General features: G+C 49.8%; 1 protein-coding gene across 2 annotated transcripts in view; it reads right to left on the reverse strand.

Moving 5' to 3' along the window:
• Window positions 1-17,139, reverse strand: part of PDPR (pyruvate dehydrogenase phosphatase regulatory subunit) — a 685,893-nt gene that overhangs the window by 160,387 nt on the left and 508,367 nt on the right. The window lies entirely within an intron of this gene.

Genomic DNA, 17,139 nt, shown 5'->3' on the forward strand with positions numbered 1-17,139 from the left:
TCCTGGTGGGACAAGGCAGGTGCCCCCAGCGCCCCACCCCTTGCCCCCGCTGTAATATTGGGTTGTACTGGTTGCAGGGCAGCGCCGCTCACCTCGATGTGGAGAGGGTCACTGCCTATTCTCATCTCTGTAGCCCTCACACGATCTACTGCAGGGCCTCCAAGCCCCACCTCAGTCCACCAGCAATGGGAGAGAGGTTCTGCGGGTCTGGCAAGGGAAAGCCCTTTCCTCTCCCGGTCCAACGCGCCGCACGGCGAGGCCGCTGCACACTTGATGTCCGCTCCCACTTCGGGACGCCCACATCTCCCTGATCTCCGGGATCTGCCCGCAGCTGTGTCCAGGGCGGCCACCTCCAAGCCCCAGAGCGACCCCCAGCACGCGAGCGCTGGGCGCTGTGGAGCCCAGGGCCCCCACGATGGCGGGCCCCACCTCACCGCGCCCCTCAGGTAAGGGTAGTCGGGTCCCCCAGCGTCAGGCCGCCAGTCCGGTCTTCTCGGGGTCACGAGCCAGGTGGCCCAGGTGCCACGATCCGGCTCCAAGCCCAGCGCCGGGTCCTCCCTCCTCCTCTCGCCGACGTGGCCTCAGGGCCGGGCTGCCAACTCCAACGCGGTTCGGCCCACCGCACACTGTCTTCTCTCCTCTCCCCGCAGCTCACAGGATCTGCTGTGGCTGCCACCAACCTCTGCCCCGGTCCCTGGAAACAGGCCAGGTGCCCAGCGGAACCGACCAGGAAGGGCCCCTCCTCTATTCAGCCGCACCGTACGGCCGGGCTGCGGAGCACCCAGCGGCGGCCATCTTGCGGTCATTATCCGGTCTTGAGTTCCATTTGGAGACCGTCGGAAGGGTCACCGCACCCTACACTTCAACATTGGTTGTTTTGGGGCGATTCAGGATACTGTAACCCTGAGGGTGAGGAGAGAGAAGCAGGAGCCTCACAGAGAAGCTGCAACCGCCATAGCGCCAGGCCACGCCCCCCCCCAGCGAGACGCCGGGCCTCTGATAAAGGATCCAAGACCCCACCCGGTTTCTTGCAGTACCACACAGCGGTGCTGTTGTCCATGAACATCTACACCAGACTCCCCCTAATCGAGGGTTGATGGGGAGCCCAGAATCTGCAGGAGACCAGAGTCCTCTGATCTACACTTCTCTCAGATAGCTGCCCCAGCCCATGAGTGATGCATCTGCCACTACAATCAATTGTGGTAGGAGAAGGGTCCCTGATGGAACAGAGGGACCACATCACAGTTCGTGAGCCACCACTGCAGGTCTTTTGCAGTTCCTTCCAATATCTGGACCAGTTTGGAGAGGTTTCTCTGATGCTGGACCCACTGGGACTTCAGGTCCCAATGCATGGACCAGATACACCAATAGGCATGTGCAGCTAGCAGGATGCAATGAAGTCCATCAGCCTCAGAGTCAGTCTCACCGAAATCGAGGATAGAGGCTGAAACATCAGTATCATAGCGATCATATCATGTGAATATCCTGTACTTGCTTTTTGGGGGCGAGGGGGTGCATTGTGTCAAGAACGGCTTCATAAAAGGAACAATCTGAGAGGAAGTTGGGTTTGACTTTGGCTCCCCAGAGAACCCCAGCAAATGTAGGAGGTTTGACGTAGTCTGGAGGTAGACGACGACTCAATGGAGTGAACCTGCCTTCAACAGCAAATTGTCAAGGTAGGGGGAAGACTGGAACCCCTGACCTATTGTGAGCACTTGCTGGGCACTCGTGAGGCTGAATGGGAGCATGGCATACTGGAAATTATTTAATGCACCGTGAACCACATGTAATGTCTGTGGGCAAGTACGACGGGAATGTGTAAGTATGCGTTCTGCAAGTTCAATGCTACCATCCAGTCTCCACGGTCCAGGGCAAACAGAACTTGATCCAATGTGAGCATTCTGAACTCCTCTTTTATCAGGAAGAAGTTGAGAAGGTGCAGGTTCAGAATAGCATGAAGGCCTCCGTCCTTCTTGGGCACTAGAAAGTAGCGGGAATAGCAACCATGACTTAACTCTAATAGTGGCACCCTCTTGATGACTCCCTTGGTCAAAAGAGCCAACACTTTCTGACAGAGCAAGGAGAGATGGTCTTCTGGCAGCCTGTCTTAAGTGGGTTGCATGGGTGGAAAGGTGTCCAGAAAGGGTAAGGAGTAGTCCCCTTGGACTATACGTAAAATCCATTCTTCCGATGCAATGAACTGCTAGTAGCGCAGGTGATGGTGTTACCCCCCCCACCACCCCAATCACACACTGGGTGCCCTTGTGGCTATGTAGACACACTACACACTAAAGAGGTTTGGAGGATGTGGCTGGCTGGACTGGGCAAACGTCTGGCTAGTGGCGCCACATGGTCTGTGGGAACTGCGCCCTCGGCTGTGAAAAGCCTGGAAAACATGTTGGTTGTGGTGGCTACGTGGGAACGTACAATGGCTTGGAGCACCGTCCATAGCCACGAGGGGGGGGAGAAGGGGGACTGTGGGTGGTGATGTTCCATGGATAGGCCCAATAACCTAGTCGTAGCTCTGCTATCCTTAAAGTGCGTAATTGGTAAGTCCATCTTGATGATGAGAACCATCCAAGGGCATGTCCATGAGCGAAGCTTGGACATCCCCTGAAAACCCAGTAGTTCTCATCCAGGCTTGCGCCTAAGGGCTACAAACAAAATTGCTCTGCCCAGCGACTAGGTAATATCCAGGCCACATCTGATGGTGAACTTCACCATCAGAAATTGCCTGCAACAGTATGGCTCAGGCCTCTTCTGAGCCCACTAGCAGGACTTGGGCAACCAAATCCCAGATCACAGGGGTGTATCAGCCCAGGAGGCATATGTTGTTCACGGACCGCAGTAGTAGGCTGGTGGAAGAGACCATTTGCTTACCAAAGGTATTCACCCTCTTGGATTCTCAATCTGGGTGAGTGGTAGGGAACCTGGCAGGGTTGACTTGGGAAGTGAAGGCATTGTCCACCAACTTCTCCGGGGTAGGGTGCTGCGTGAGGAAACTGGGGTCCCCAGGAGTGGGGCAATGGGCAATTGTCCTTTGCTCAGGAGCCCCTGTGTAGAGCTTGGACCAAGTCCAAGGAGGACATCTGTAAGGGTTTCATTAAACGGGAGCAAGAGTTCGGAGGGAAAACTCTATCAAGACATTTGTCTTAACTGCTACTGAAGGCCGGGGGACGTGGCTAGGCCGACCAGCAAGATGGCCGTCACTGTGTGAGGCTCTGCTGGGCTAGGGGCCTAATTCCTGCATTTCTCCCTGGGAGCGGCCACTTAGATACTAAGCTTGGCGGGAGCATGCCCCGTCCGCTGTACAGAGGCTGCAGGCCGCCTCTGCGGGAGCTCGGGACGCCCGGTGGTGCCAGATACGCTTGGAGGCGAGAACTGGGCCTGAGGCGCGGGAGACGCGCTTGGGCCTCAGAGGTGAGGCGGGGCCGGTGGCGAGCGGGCCGAGATGTGGTGGAGGCCATGGCCTCCTTTACGGTGGCCCCTGCTGGCTGGGCGGTACTGGAGGCGGACTTGTGGGCAGAGTGCGGCAGCGGGCTGCGGTCGCTCTCCCCTGAGGCCCGGTCGTCGGTCGGGGCAGACCGTGGGCTTCTGGGGGTGGCAGGGACTGCTCAGTGTTGGTATTGGCCCCCCCGCCCAGTCCACATATAAGAGTCAGGACAAGTGTGGACTGTGGTGGTAATTTTGACTTCCCCTCACCCTCGAAGACGGACCAAGACGTGCGCGTGGGCCTGGCTGGCAGCAGCCTCGCGCTGCTAATGTCTCCTGCTGCACACGCTGATGTGAACCCTGTGGTCTGGAGCTGGCCTATGGGTTTAACTGACCGGCGACTTACTCTCCTCCAGCTTTGAGGCACCATCAGCGGTTAGGTCGGACCGCAGCTCCCTGGTGAGCTGGGTGGGTTGCCTGGGGGCTGCCTCCAGTGCTGTACTTTCCTGAGGCTGTCCGTTCATTGGAGGAGCTGCTGCTGCCACACAGTGTAAGTGGACGTGTACTGACGCCCCAGGTGTATGGAGATTGGCTGCAGTCTACCGGTGAGACCAGTGTGGTGACGTGTGGTGGAGGGCTGGACCAGAGGTGTGGGCCGAGGGGCTCCGCTTACCGGCAGGGACCGGCTGATCCCAGAGATCTCTGAGCAAGTGAAGTTGGCGCGTGGCTGCATTTGGGGTCGGAGGGATGGCCTTTCTTCCTGGCTGTGACGAACTGGTGCTGCTAAAACAGAGGAGGTGACTGGTGATGGCTGGTCGGGTGGATCATGCTTTTTTGGTATCTCCTTGAGCCGGATTCGGCGCTGGTCTCTGGCTGCCGGTTCCACTGCAGAGCTGAAGATGGGAAAGGCCGATCAGAAACAGGCGAAGCTCACATTTGAAGGGGGTAAGAGGAAGGGTGGAGTGTCTTGCTCCCAGTCGGAGGAGACAATGGCGGAGGAGGGGCCCCCAGTGGCTTCCGTGAAGGCTATGTTCCTGGACCTCAAGAATAGCCTTGCTAGCATTTATGCTAAGCTTGACCACCTGACGGAGCAAATGGATTGCATTAAGGCTTGGGTGGATGATCACGATGCCCGGTTTGAACAACTGGAGGTGCGGACGTCGGAGCTGGAGGATCAGCGCCGCGGAGACGGTGAACAATTGCTGTGCATGGAGCGAGTGAGTACTGGAAGTGATTTGTAAAAAAAATGAGGACATGGAAGCTCGGTCACGCCGCAATAACATTCGCATAGTAGGCCTCCCAGAATTGATGGACATGGAGCGGATGGAGGATTTTGTGGAGACCATGCTGTCTGACCTCTTTCCCGGAGAACTTTCCCGGTTGCTGGTGGTAGAGAGGGCTAAAAGATCACTGGGCCCTCGCCCGCCGCCTGGTACGCCGGTGCGCCCTATTATAGTGCGCTTGTTGAATTACTGGGATAGAGATACCATACTCCGGCTGGCGAAGGAGCGGAGGCCAGTGATCTATAAGAATACTGAACTGAGTATATTTCCAGATTATGCCCCTGGAGTGCAGAGTGCTCGTAGAACATTCTGGCTGATTAAGCGCACTCTGAGCCAGACCGAAGCTAGATACTCTCTCATTTACCCTGCGAAGTTGAGAGTGCAGCATGAGGGCAAACTGCATTTCTTCACGGATCCAAAATTGGCATCCAGGTTTGCCATAACTGTTCCAAAAAAAGTATCATCGGGGAGTCTGAGGGCCCCTGGTGCAGAGAAAGATGGCCTAAGTGACAATGACTAATGCTACGTGCCGATGGTGGTTGGGGCTGTCTCTTTGTGGAGGGTGCCATGTCACTGTGATACTTGTTTATATTGGCTGCGGTGTTTAATTTGTGAGCGGGTCCCCCCGTCCCAACCGGGGTGGTGGTTTGGATGGCCTGGCTCGCGTCCCTTGGATGAGTCCTCTAACAATGTACATGGTTGTATTCTGGGTTGTTGAATTGAGGGTGGGTAGGATTACTGCTTTGACCTGTTTGGGGGTTCAGCGTGGGTGGGGGGTGGGGGGTGGGGGGGGGAAGGGGTGTAACATGTTGGTCATGGTCTACTTCTTCTATTCTTTTCTCTTTCCTTACTTTTCTACATATATACGGTAGGAACCTATACTGAGATGCTGTGGATGGGTGGATTGTTTGTCTGGATATTGCGATGGTACGTGAAGACATGACAACGGTGCGTTGTCTTACTTGGAATGTGCGTGGACTAAATGATGGGCATAAGGTGCAGCTGCTGTCAGCTTACGTGAAGCATCATGGAATTGATATTTGCATGCTGCAGGAGACCCATTTAGTTGAGGCAACTGAGAATCGGCTGAAAGCTTGCTGGATCGGAGAATATCATGGATCGGTGTTTTCGCGCTATGCGACAGAGTGGCAATTCTGTTTCGGAGGGGGCTGCAGTGGCATACCCAAAGGGTAATTGTGGACCCTAATGGCCGCTATGTTATGATGAGTGGCACCTTATTGGATAGAACTTGCAGACACTGATGACCCTGATTTTTTCAGGCGGGTGGCGACTAAATGAATCACCGGGGAATGGGCCCTTGATATGGGGAGGGGACTTTAATGTGATCCTGGCCCAGGCGGTGGATCGTGAAAGCTTGGCCAGGTTGCAGCACATTGCGGCTGCCAGGGCCCTGTCATCGTTAATGGCTGAGGGTGCTCTGGTGGACATATGGAGGGTGAAGCATGGTACCGGCAGGGAGGCCACCTGTGTTAACTATGTACATAACAGCTGGTCCCGTATTGATAGATGGCTGGGTACAAGGGATGTGGAACTCTGGACGCAGTCGGTCGAGCATTTGGCGCTCACCTTGTCAGATCACTCGCCGGTGCTGTTGGAGCTGGCGGTACCCAGGGGTCCTGGACGAGCATTCATGTGGCGCCTGGCCCATAGTGCACTACGCGATCAGGCGTTTTCGAGAGGAGGTTTGCAAGGCTATCACTCACTATTTTGCCGATAATTGTGGATCAGTCAACTCGGCTGGAACTCTCTGGGAGGCTTTTAAGGTGGTGATTCGCGGTATATGCCTTTCTAAGCAGCATGGCGTGTTGAGAATGTTGCGGCGTGATCTGGCAGACCTGGAGGCAAAGCTTATTGAAATGGAAAAACGTCTAGTTGTGGACTGGTCTGGGATATTTTGGCAGCTCTGAGAGGCACCATGTCGCAATATGAGGCGGCGGCGCTGCTTGATATCTGCTTTTTGGGGAAACATGCCAGGGTGAGGAGATAAGGGGAGGGGGAGAGGGCAGGCCGTACGCTGTCAAATATGCTGCATAAGCCTTGGGCCAGTAACTATACTGTTGAACTGAATAGCGCATCCGGCGAGCGGGTTGCTGGCACTAATGGGATCATGCACCTCCTTACTGTTTTTCTGTGAAATTATAAGCGGAACCTTCTGGGTTAGACTCTGAGGCGGCGCAGGACTACTTCTCTGAGATTAGTTTGTTATCGTTTGACGAATCGCACTGGTCCTATCTAGATGTCCCTTTTTCTGTGGATGATGTAAAACAGGTGATTCGTAATCTGCCCGGTGACGGCCTGACTCCGTCCTTTTATAAGGAATATGGTGATATTTTGGCGCCACACCTCTTAGAGGTTTAAGCAGAATCACTTGAGACGGGAGTTCTTACTGCCACATTACGTGAGGCTTTGATTGTTCCGATTCTGAAGCCTAGAAAGGATCGTGTAGTTGTGACTCATACCAACCTCTCTCCTTGATCAATATAGATAATACAAGTTTGGCTAAGATGATAGAGGCTCGATTACAGCCTTTGCTTCCGCAGCTGGTGCTACCGATCAGTCTGGTTTTATACCGGGCCGGTCCATGTCGCATAATCTTTGTATGTATTTTGCTGTAGCGAGCACAATTGCCCCTGAGGATGATGCGGCGGCAGTGTTTTTAGACGCCACCAAGGCTTTCGACTCCCTGGCGTGGACGTATATGTATGCGCTGCTAACTCGGGTCGGAATGAGCGCGAGGTTTGTCCAGCTGATTCGCTTACTGTATTCTGAACCTTCAGCTTGGGTTCGAGTCAACGGCATTATCTCTGACCGAGGAACTCAGCAGGACTGCCCACTTTCTCTGTTGCTTTTTGCGATAGCGATGGAGCCACTGGCGGCACGCCTGAGACAGCATCATAATCATAGGGGACTGGCGTTTCGCCAACACCCAATATAATATCCATGTACGCGGATGACACTGCTTTGACATGTTCGTGAGCCGCGGCATCATCTTGATACTTTACTGGATGAAATAGTGTGTTTTGGTGCCCTCTCTGGGATTACGATCAACTGGTCCAAGTAGCTGGTGATGCCTCTCACTGCTGGAACGTCGCGGTCTTCCTCCAGATACCCCATTGGATGGGCTGATTGTCCGGTGTGCTACTTGGGCGTCTGGTTGTGCAGAGATGTAGAGATGCTTTGGTCTGCAAATTATGACAAAACCATAGCGTGGCTGGAGGACAAGGTGGAGGTATGGCGCTTGCTGCCGCTCTCGCTTACGGGTCGTATTGCAATAGCTAAAATGGTAGTTCTGCCTAAATTTTTATATTTGTTTGTTAACATACCGCTGGTTCTCACTGTAAGCTTTTTACAGAGACTTCGCTCTGCGCTGATAAGGTTGGCTTGGGCTGGAGGGCAGCCCAGAATTTCATGGGAAAAGCTGACACTCCCATTTGAGTTGGGCGGCCTCGCTGACCCGTACTTAGAGCTCTACTACCACTGTGCGCAGGCCCATTTTGTGTATTTTACGCTCTGCCCTATTAGGTATCTACCGCACCTTGCGCCAGAAAGTGACGCGGTCTGGCCGGACGGGTTGACGCGGGTGCTCAGGAACCTATCTCGGCCTAGGCTGCGTGGAGTGGACACAGTGACTTGTACGGCACGGGCCTGGACTGTACTGTTGCGCCGGGCTGGTGTAAGCAAGACTTTTGCCCCGGCGATGTTGGTGTTAGATGTTGCTGATGTGCAGATGTTCCAGGATGCCCGTCTGCGTGAATTTCTCTGTGAATCGTATTTAACTACCCTGGGTGACTGGTATACAGAGGGGTGGTTTATTGCTTTGGAGGTGGCACTGGGAGGTGGGCGTGATACAGAGCTGAATCGGTTATATGTGCTTCGCATTGGTGCGCTGCTTCGCGCGTGCTTCCCCTATTTCCCGGAGGCTCCAACGACATGTCAGGCACTGGAACTGATGTATTGGGCGCAATCACCTCGCAAACTTATTACTAAGCTATATACTTGCATGCAGAACGAGATGGCAGAGACCAAGATAACTGCCAGGATGCGGTGGGAGATGGACATAGGTGAGGTCATAGCTGCTGAAATGTGGCGTAAATGCTGCGCGCATTTGAGGGTGTTGTCTCCCAATTATAGGCTGCGCCTTATTCATTTTAAATTTCTACATTGCTTATATTATACACCCCGTAGCTTGCATGGTATGGGTCTACTTGCGGATGCTTGTTGCGCCAGTTGTGGAGCCTTGGTTACAGATTTTTTACATCTGGCGTGGAGCTGTGCGGACGTGCGTGCATACTGGATTGAGGTGCTGCAGATGATTGAGACGACTGGTCTTGAGCTGCCCTTTGCTCCTGAACTCACGCTGCTTGGATATGAGGAGGAGATCCCCTTGTTGCATAGGAGGCTAGTGGGAATACTGTTGCTGTTGGCTAAGCGCAGAGTTGCGATGTGCTGGGGACGTAGGTGGGCCCCTCGTGGCTCTGAGTGGTTGAGTGATGCCTCATTTTGTCAAGAACAATTAATGCTATATTGGGAACTGATGCCTGAAGGGTCTGGGCCCAGAGATACATGGACTCCGCTGGCTCTTTCTCAGAGTCTGACTTATGAAGACTGAGGATGGTGAGATGCACCTTGTCTTGACTACAGAAGATTACAATCCTGTCCATGGCATCCTTTTCCCTTTGCTGATACACTGGTTGATAGATGACTGCATTGGTCTTCTGTGTCTTTTCTTTCCTTCACCATCTTCTTTCTCTCTTCCTGTATTCTGTTGGTTCGTGTTCTATAGCCCTCTGGCTACAGCCCGGATTTTGTTTTTTATTCTTAAATTCCTATATTTCTTAGCGGATCAGCCGGGTGGACACAGAAGATCGGCACGGGCGACTGGGTTGGGGGAAGTTTGTTCCAATTAACTGCTATATGATATGCTGATACATATATATGCTTTTGGTTGCCGTTCATGTATATGTAAGAAACAAGCTTTGGCCACCCCAGTGGGATGGGCTGGTTCTGTTTGTTATTAAAGCTCATTAAAAGAAATTTAAAAAAAAAAACGGCTACTGAAGGCCACTTAAGGTTCAAGACTTACACTACCTTTTGCACTACCATTGCAAATTAAGCACTTTCCTCCATAGTCACATTTGGAAGGCATGAACTCAGACGGCGCTGGTGCCGGTGCCAGATGACACCAGTCTGGCTCTGTGTTAGAGTCAGGAATGATGACGGGGATGGCGCCACGGCAGACCCAGGAGCATCAGTATTGAAGCGGGCACCAAGGAAAATCGAGGTCTTGCTGGCAGTGCTGCTCTGGATTCTGTACTGGATCAAATGAGAGAGTGAACTCACTGACAGGAATCCAATGGGGACCCCTCCCAAACCGATGGGACCTGAATGCACTCCAGAGGGGTCAGGCCGGCCAAATGTGAGTTGCATGGCCTCATAAAACTCTTTTCACTCAGGCTCTGGGAAAGTCTGGGAGGTGCCGATCGGCCCTGGCACTGGCTATGCAGCAGAAGGAGGGCTGGAGTGCTGACCCTCCTGCTCCTCGCCCGACTATTTGGGTGGGTGCATGGAAGTCGAAGTCCTCTTCAACTACTTTGACTTCTTGTTGCAGTGGGACTTACCCAGCGACTTGGATCGAGCCAATATCGCTGGGTGCGGCTCTGTGAGCAGTCCAGTGGCTTCCATGAAGCGGGATCATGAATGTTGCGGGGTCGGGCAGCAAGGAGCTTGAGTGAACGCTAAGTACCTCCGGGTGCATGGCACAGTAGTCCTCACAGGTCTTGGAGAAGTCACAAACCACAGACAAACCAAGTGTGGGTCTGTCATAGACATCTGCACTTGACAGGCACTACATAACTTGAAACCCATTGGTTTCTTAGAGGACATCCTTGTCACACCAGAAGACGAAATTCCGAAAAAAAGTGTTGACACACGTTGAGTCAAAATTGACTTAGGTTAGCTCTTAACAGATCAGCGCTGAGTAGTGTGGAAAGAAAATCATTGACGTCTGTGAGCATGCTGGGGTGGTGCCTATATAGACAATATTATACAAATTGGAGCTGAATCGTGAAACCTACTGAAGTGCAGGTGTACTGCCCAAAACTTTCTGGATCCCGTCTGACACCTGAGGAATATCCGAAGGTAAGGAATCTGCAACTAGAAGTCTCTATCAGATACATTGTTTTTAATCAGGTGCCTTGCCACCACACCTAGCTGCACCCCTTGCAGATTAACACAGATTAATTGCCACCCTCCACATCTGCCTCTGCACTTTCTTCCTACTCCATCCTTGGGCACGATGCAGCCACTTCCTCAAAAAGTAAGAAAGCAGTGCAGGGCTAATTCCAGCAGGGAAGGACTGTGTGGTCGGGTGACTACTGTGCACAGGACTTCCAAGTTGACCAACAGTATTGACCAAGATGTTAAGGGCTGCAGCGCTCCAGTCAGTTGAGAGGATGTCATTTGGCCTCAGGACCATGTCAACACCATAAAGGCAGGACCAGCATGGATTGGGGAAAGGCTTGTCTTGTCAGCGGTCGTCGTTCATGACAGATGTGCAGGAGAGAAAGAGTCATTGGACAGAGGCTGTCGGGAGCTGAGTGTGGAAGGAGTAGCGGAGGACAGGCTTGGAAAGAATGCAGAAGAAGGAGGAACAATGGTGGAGCACGGCTAGTACCAGGATCAGGAAGGCCGATGTACCAGCACTACCCCCAAGTCCAGCAGTACCAGAGTGCAGGTAGAAGCTGGGGCTCCAGACTTCGCAACCCCGGAGGGTTGTGGCCTCTGGCAAGTCCGGGTTTTTAGTGCATTTGCCATACGGAGGTGGTGGGCTGGTCTCTGGTCACCACAGGGGGAAGCGCTTGGGTAAAGGGAAGCACTTGGATAAAGGGATGCACATGTGCATAGTACGCTCCACTTGATTCACGAGCACAGTGATGGCACTGTAGAAGGAACAGCCTGAAAAACCTTGGCTTTATTACTTACTTCTGCCGTAGGATTGTTTTGAGGGCCACAATACCCCTGCAAAAGGAAAGGACAGGGAGGATTAGGAAACGGAGCCAGGACCTGTCTGGAATTACCACCGGCACAGAGAGAAGAAGAGGACGAGACATATGAGAACTATGAACATTGCAGGCCACAGAGGCAGGGACTGGGAATCCTGCCTTTGTAATAATAATAAAGAAGTAAACTCAACTCACAGATGGGCATGTCTATCCAAGAGGGGGGAGGTGACAACAGACTGACAGAGACTGAGCATGGGGAGGGAGATGTTCGGTCTCTCGAATATCTGAAGTAACACAAAGAAGACAGGGGAAACAGTGGTTATCTGTACCACACTGTCACCCACCATGTGTCTATAGAGACCTCACGAAGGCAGGTGAGATGGTGGTTCATCATCTGAAATATCATCATCTCCTACAAGACTAGGGAGAACTGTCAATATCCAGCCTCACAACATTTGCTTCAAATCACTAAAGACCATCTGAAGCAGAGGGAGGCTGAGGAAGCAGCAGTTTACCTGCATGACATCAAAGCAGTGTATAAAAGGGAAAATAAGCCTGTGTCAATTTTAAAGGCTTCCTTTGGAAGTCATACAATATAATCCAGTTTTCAATTTGCCTTGATTTGTTTGGCTTTTAAAATCTATATTGTGAGTTTTCCAGGCTAGCCGTCGAAGGGGAAATTGTTGTGGGGATTTGCTGCTTCCTTTTACTTATAAAGACTGCCTGCCACACCACCATCTCTGAAAAGACTTCCCAACGGTTAATCAAATAAAAAGGTGACTTTTTTGGGCAATATTTATTGTCGAAAAATAGAAGAAAATAACAGAAAATAAAAACATAGATAGTCTTGTTTACCAAAGATGGACCCTGACCAATGGTAGATTAATGTATAGTAATTTATCTCAATCACTCAAAAATTATAAAGCTGACCTCAAAGTCTAGGCTGACTAATACAGACTATCCTAGCGCTAATACCACCTTTATGACCACCAGCCTATTTTTATGTCAGCTAACATGTCCACTGCCCCATCACTGCCTACCCAGCAGTCAGTGTCACAAAACTGTGGGATTTGGATACTTGTAAAAACTCTTCACTTTCCTGTGTTGTACCCACTAGGACCTGGTTAATCACCCGTCACTGTGTAGTGGGTCAATTCTGGCCACAACATCCAAGGTCTAATCTCTTACTCATCCAAAGATGCCTTTCCACACCCATCCGCATTTGCTGAGTGAGCTCTGAGAGCCTTAAATTAAACTTTCATGTATCAGAACTGCGTGGCGCTCTCCTGTCTTTTTTTTCATCCAATCATCCAAGTGATCACTCAAAATCTGCAACCATCGCGGGCAACACAGTTGGAAACGGATTAGTATCTCATTGGCGTATCTAAGCTTAAGCTTCAGCTTCAGCCAGATCTCTGACAAGTCACACATTCTCCAGGGTGCCGAGTGAACCATCTCCACTACCAGAGGTGCTGCAGTACAAGATAACTATGGTGGGACTTAGAGATCAACATATGACGAGACCGCAAAGACCAACACTTAATGAAGAGATAACAGGTCAAAAAAGATTGACGCTCCAACAAGAGCTGAACAACCTTCGTACATGAACTATCCAGGTGTGTAAATTTAACTACAGCCTCTTGTCTTGAATTTGGCAAAGGCAGTAGTTTTGATCTGAATTTACCCTGATCTAGAGGTCTTGCATCTAACATTTCTTCGAGGGAATGAACTCTGCTATCTAGCAGAGTGATGTTTTTGTTAAACTCTTTCAGGTTTCGTTTCAACTTATTCTTGATTGAACCAATTAGTCAATTTCTCCCTTAATGTCCTGGAAGAACTGCTTTTTGACGCTTTTTGTCACTGCTTCTGGAAACTTTTAGTCACTGCTTTATTGTCCTCCTAAGACAGTGGGCTGAGTACCTGACACTGTGAACTGTCACTCAGGACCATGTTTCAACCTCAGAGACACTTGCAGATAGCAAAGGCCAACTCTTGCCATCCAGAGCAAGGAGATCCTAAGAGCCACAAAAGTACCACAACCTGGGTGAGATCATTTTGTGTTGCAGTTTGTGGGCTACAGGGATCCCGTCTCTCAGCTTCTTCACAGTATTCCCTCACCTTCCTGGCTGGATGTGTAGGAACAGGGTTCAGTGGTTAGCCCTGCTGGACTACAGTGACTGACAGAACTGATTCTAAATTCTCCCCTTGCGAGGGCTTACTATCACCCAGAACTCAGTGGAACAGCAATGGCAGTTTGATAATCTCAAGGCGAGGATGGACTTGATGGGAGGATCTATATTCCCAATTTGCTCCACAGTGCTCCTTTCCTATTTCAATTTAGTATCCAGGCCCCCCTCCTTTGTTTTTGGGTGTAGCTGTAACCCACAATCAGGGTATTTGGTGTACCAAACTTCAGCTGCTGCACTTAATGGTGCCCTCTCCAAGCTATTCCCATTCTGGGTGTCTTGGCAGGGCTCTGGTCCCGGCACATCCAGACCAACATCCTGTTCAGCACAGTACTGCTACAGTTCATAGGAGTTAGTGCACATCTTTCTGGCCTCTCTCTTGCAAGCCTCTGCTCAAAAACCATTGCTCAAAAATGTCCTTGCTCACCACATCTCCCTGCAGGCTTCAGAGCCTTCTGCGCACAGGTCACTCAGCTCAGCCTTCAAACAGCCTCTTGTGAGACTTCCTGGCCCTGTGGTCACATTAGGACACTGTTCCAGGGCACCAGGTTTGCCATGGGGGTAGGGAGGGGTTTGAATGGCTTCAAATGTTGTGCGCATCTCCAACAATGGATCTACATCATGGGTGTCTCTCAGTCCAAATGCTTTGTCTTCAGTGGACATGAAGACACCCAGTTAAGCTTCCACAGGCAGTTTGCACTCAGTTTCCTCTAAATTAATTAAAACAGGTTACCTCATTTGCAGAATTACTGAACCCAAAACCAAAAGTTATTTAATTAAATTATGTTTTATTACGATTAACTTGTCCTAACCCTATGACACTGTAACCCTGTATGTTAAGTAGTTTGTCAAATCATTTTAATTTAATTGTTTTGATTTTTAATACTGACCGTAAATTTTACTGAATTATTTTAACTGAAATAAGTAACTTGTTCTAACACTCACACTTAGTTTGTTTACATTATTTTTTACCACAGTAACACTAATCCTAAATAAAACATAAGTATACTAGTTTGGAAACAATTTATTGACTATACCTGTTGCTGTTCTGATGATGTTAGTAAAGCGACGGTGTAACTCAGTAAATACAAAGTAAAGGGGCTGTTGAATTAATGGAAGAAAAGTAAACATGAGACCTGGGAAAGGGAGGGAAGTTAAGGCTGAAGACAGAACTAGCTAACCCTGATGTAAAGAGTTAAGCCCTAACTCAAGGAACCTTGCTTGAATGGAGCTGTCCAAGCTTTAGTCTGTTCCTAATACGATAGAAGCAAAACTCTGCTTTTCTGCTACACAGGATCAGGTGCTCTCTCTTAAAGTGTATGCTCTGTGCAGTGTCACCGCTCATCACAGAAATAAGGAAACAAGACAGTCAATCCCGCGGACAAGTAACTTCACGCCCCCTCCTCCTCCAAATTCCATAAATCTTCAGCATCACTTCAAGGCAATAAAGCTCAAAACACCAACAGGCTCAGGTTGAGGAAGCGCAAGCTCTCTAGGGGCCCAGGCAAAACATGCATAAGTAGCACTGCAAAGCTTGAGATAAAGAAGTGCACGAAGAAAAAAACTAGAAGAGAAGTTTCCACCTGTAATGCAACCAGGAACCGAAATTCCATCTCAGTGCAACTCTAATAAGTTCTTTCCCTCTCCACTTTTGGAAGGCAGTGCAGACTCAACACTTAAGAAATATCTTACATAAATAAACTGATCAACTGGAACCCGTCCTTGGAAATTGCATAAAGAACGCCCTGCTCCTAAGTATGCCGCACCTGGTTGAGCCTTATTTACCCTATTTGTACCGTGTCCTGCGGCTTTATGGCTGAAGTTGTGCTTATTTAATGTTTAACTGCAATTGCTTACTCTATCTGACCGACATGTTTTTCCTGACAAATTTCGCCAGAGCTTGCTTTTACCTCTCTCTACTACTTCGAGGACTCTGAGATGGGCCTCAGCTGCATGAGGTACTTAACATATGCAATAAGTATAAATAAAGTCACCTGAACCAAACTGAAAGACAGTTGGCACAGAACCAGCTAGTATTTAATATTAATGAAACTTAAGTTACACATGTTTTGACAAGATTACAACATTCAACTGATGCACCTCTGATGCAGAACTTCTATGGATTATACCAAAATTGTGTTCTGCTTTCATCTACACTGGGTCAATCAATGGTGCATATCCTTATTGCTATGTATTACAATTATAAGCCAGCTGTACATACATGGCTTAATTCTGGACTTTTGCATTTACTCTAGATGTAGCAGACTGGTTCCACTCAAATACTTAGGTCTGTTTTGTCCTCCCAGCAGATTGCTAGCATTCTCAATTAACTGCACTAATCTCCAGTGAGAATCTGCATTTGACTCAGGCTGCACTTAGTGGCTTACAATGTTCAGCAAGCAGTAAGCTGGTCAGAGATTCTATGTGCTTTCATCTGGAGGGGGCATGGCAGACACTAATGTTCCTATTAGAGCAGCAGTAAAGCTGATTTACACATGATTGGTCTCCGTGAAGAGTGACACAGGCAGCAATAAATGATGGGGTAGAATGTATCCCAGAATAATTACAAGTGGCTAAAATTAATTCAAACATTCCACCCATCACTTTTTATTTTCTCCAGAGCCTGGTCGGGATGCTTGCAAGTGTCATGAATCTACATCTGCTTACAGTTCTTCTTTAAAGTGATGTTTAATGTATGGTATGCAAACAGTTTGTGGTCTAACACACATCAACTGCTTGCCAGTGCAGAAAGCACTGTAAGGCACATTGTACGGCCGTTCTAAAATATGGACTTATATAATTATTTTTTACATTTCTTTTTTATATTGTGTTTGCGTTTTACTAGATAGGTATACACGTGGATGCTTCCTTGGCTTGAATAAATGCTTTGACAGATCAAACAAATCTCTGCGTGTTTCTTGTAATTAAAGTACTTGCTATATATTCTCTCTCATAACCTAAGTTGTATCCAGGCTAGAGATTCGTTACCATGTCTCTCATCCATCATCACACCTTCTGACATTTCTTCAACTGTGCATCAATCGTGAGCCTCTCCTTGACTGACCATTCTCTTGATCAATTCAGTTCCATCTGTAGACGGAAAGTGACTAAAGGTGGAAGCCGTGGCACCACTATCCATCACATTCTTCCATCCAAAGACAGAAGCTGAATACTTACTTCACTGGCTTACTTTATCCAATGGGAAGCCACATTCTG

The sequence above is a fragment of the Pleurodeles waltl genome, chromosome 12 (assembly GCF_031143425.1).
Source record: "Pleurodeles waltl isolate 20211129_DDA chromosome 12, aPleWal1.hap1.20221129, whole genome shotgun sequence".
Taxonomy (NCBI): domain Eukaryota; kingdom Metazoa; phylum Chordata; class Amphibia; order Caudata; family Salamandridae; genus Pleurodeles; species Pleurodeles waltl.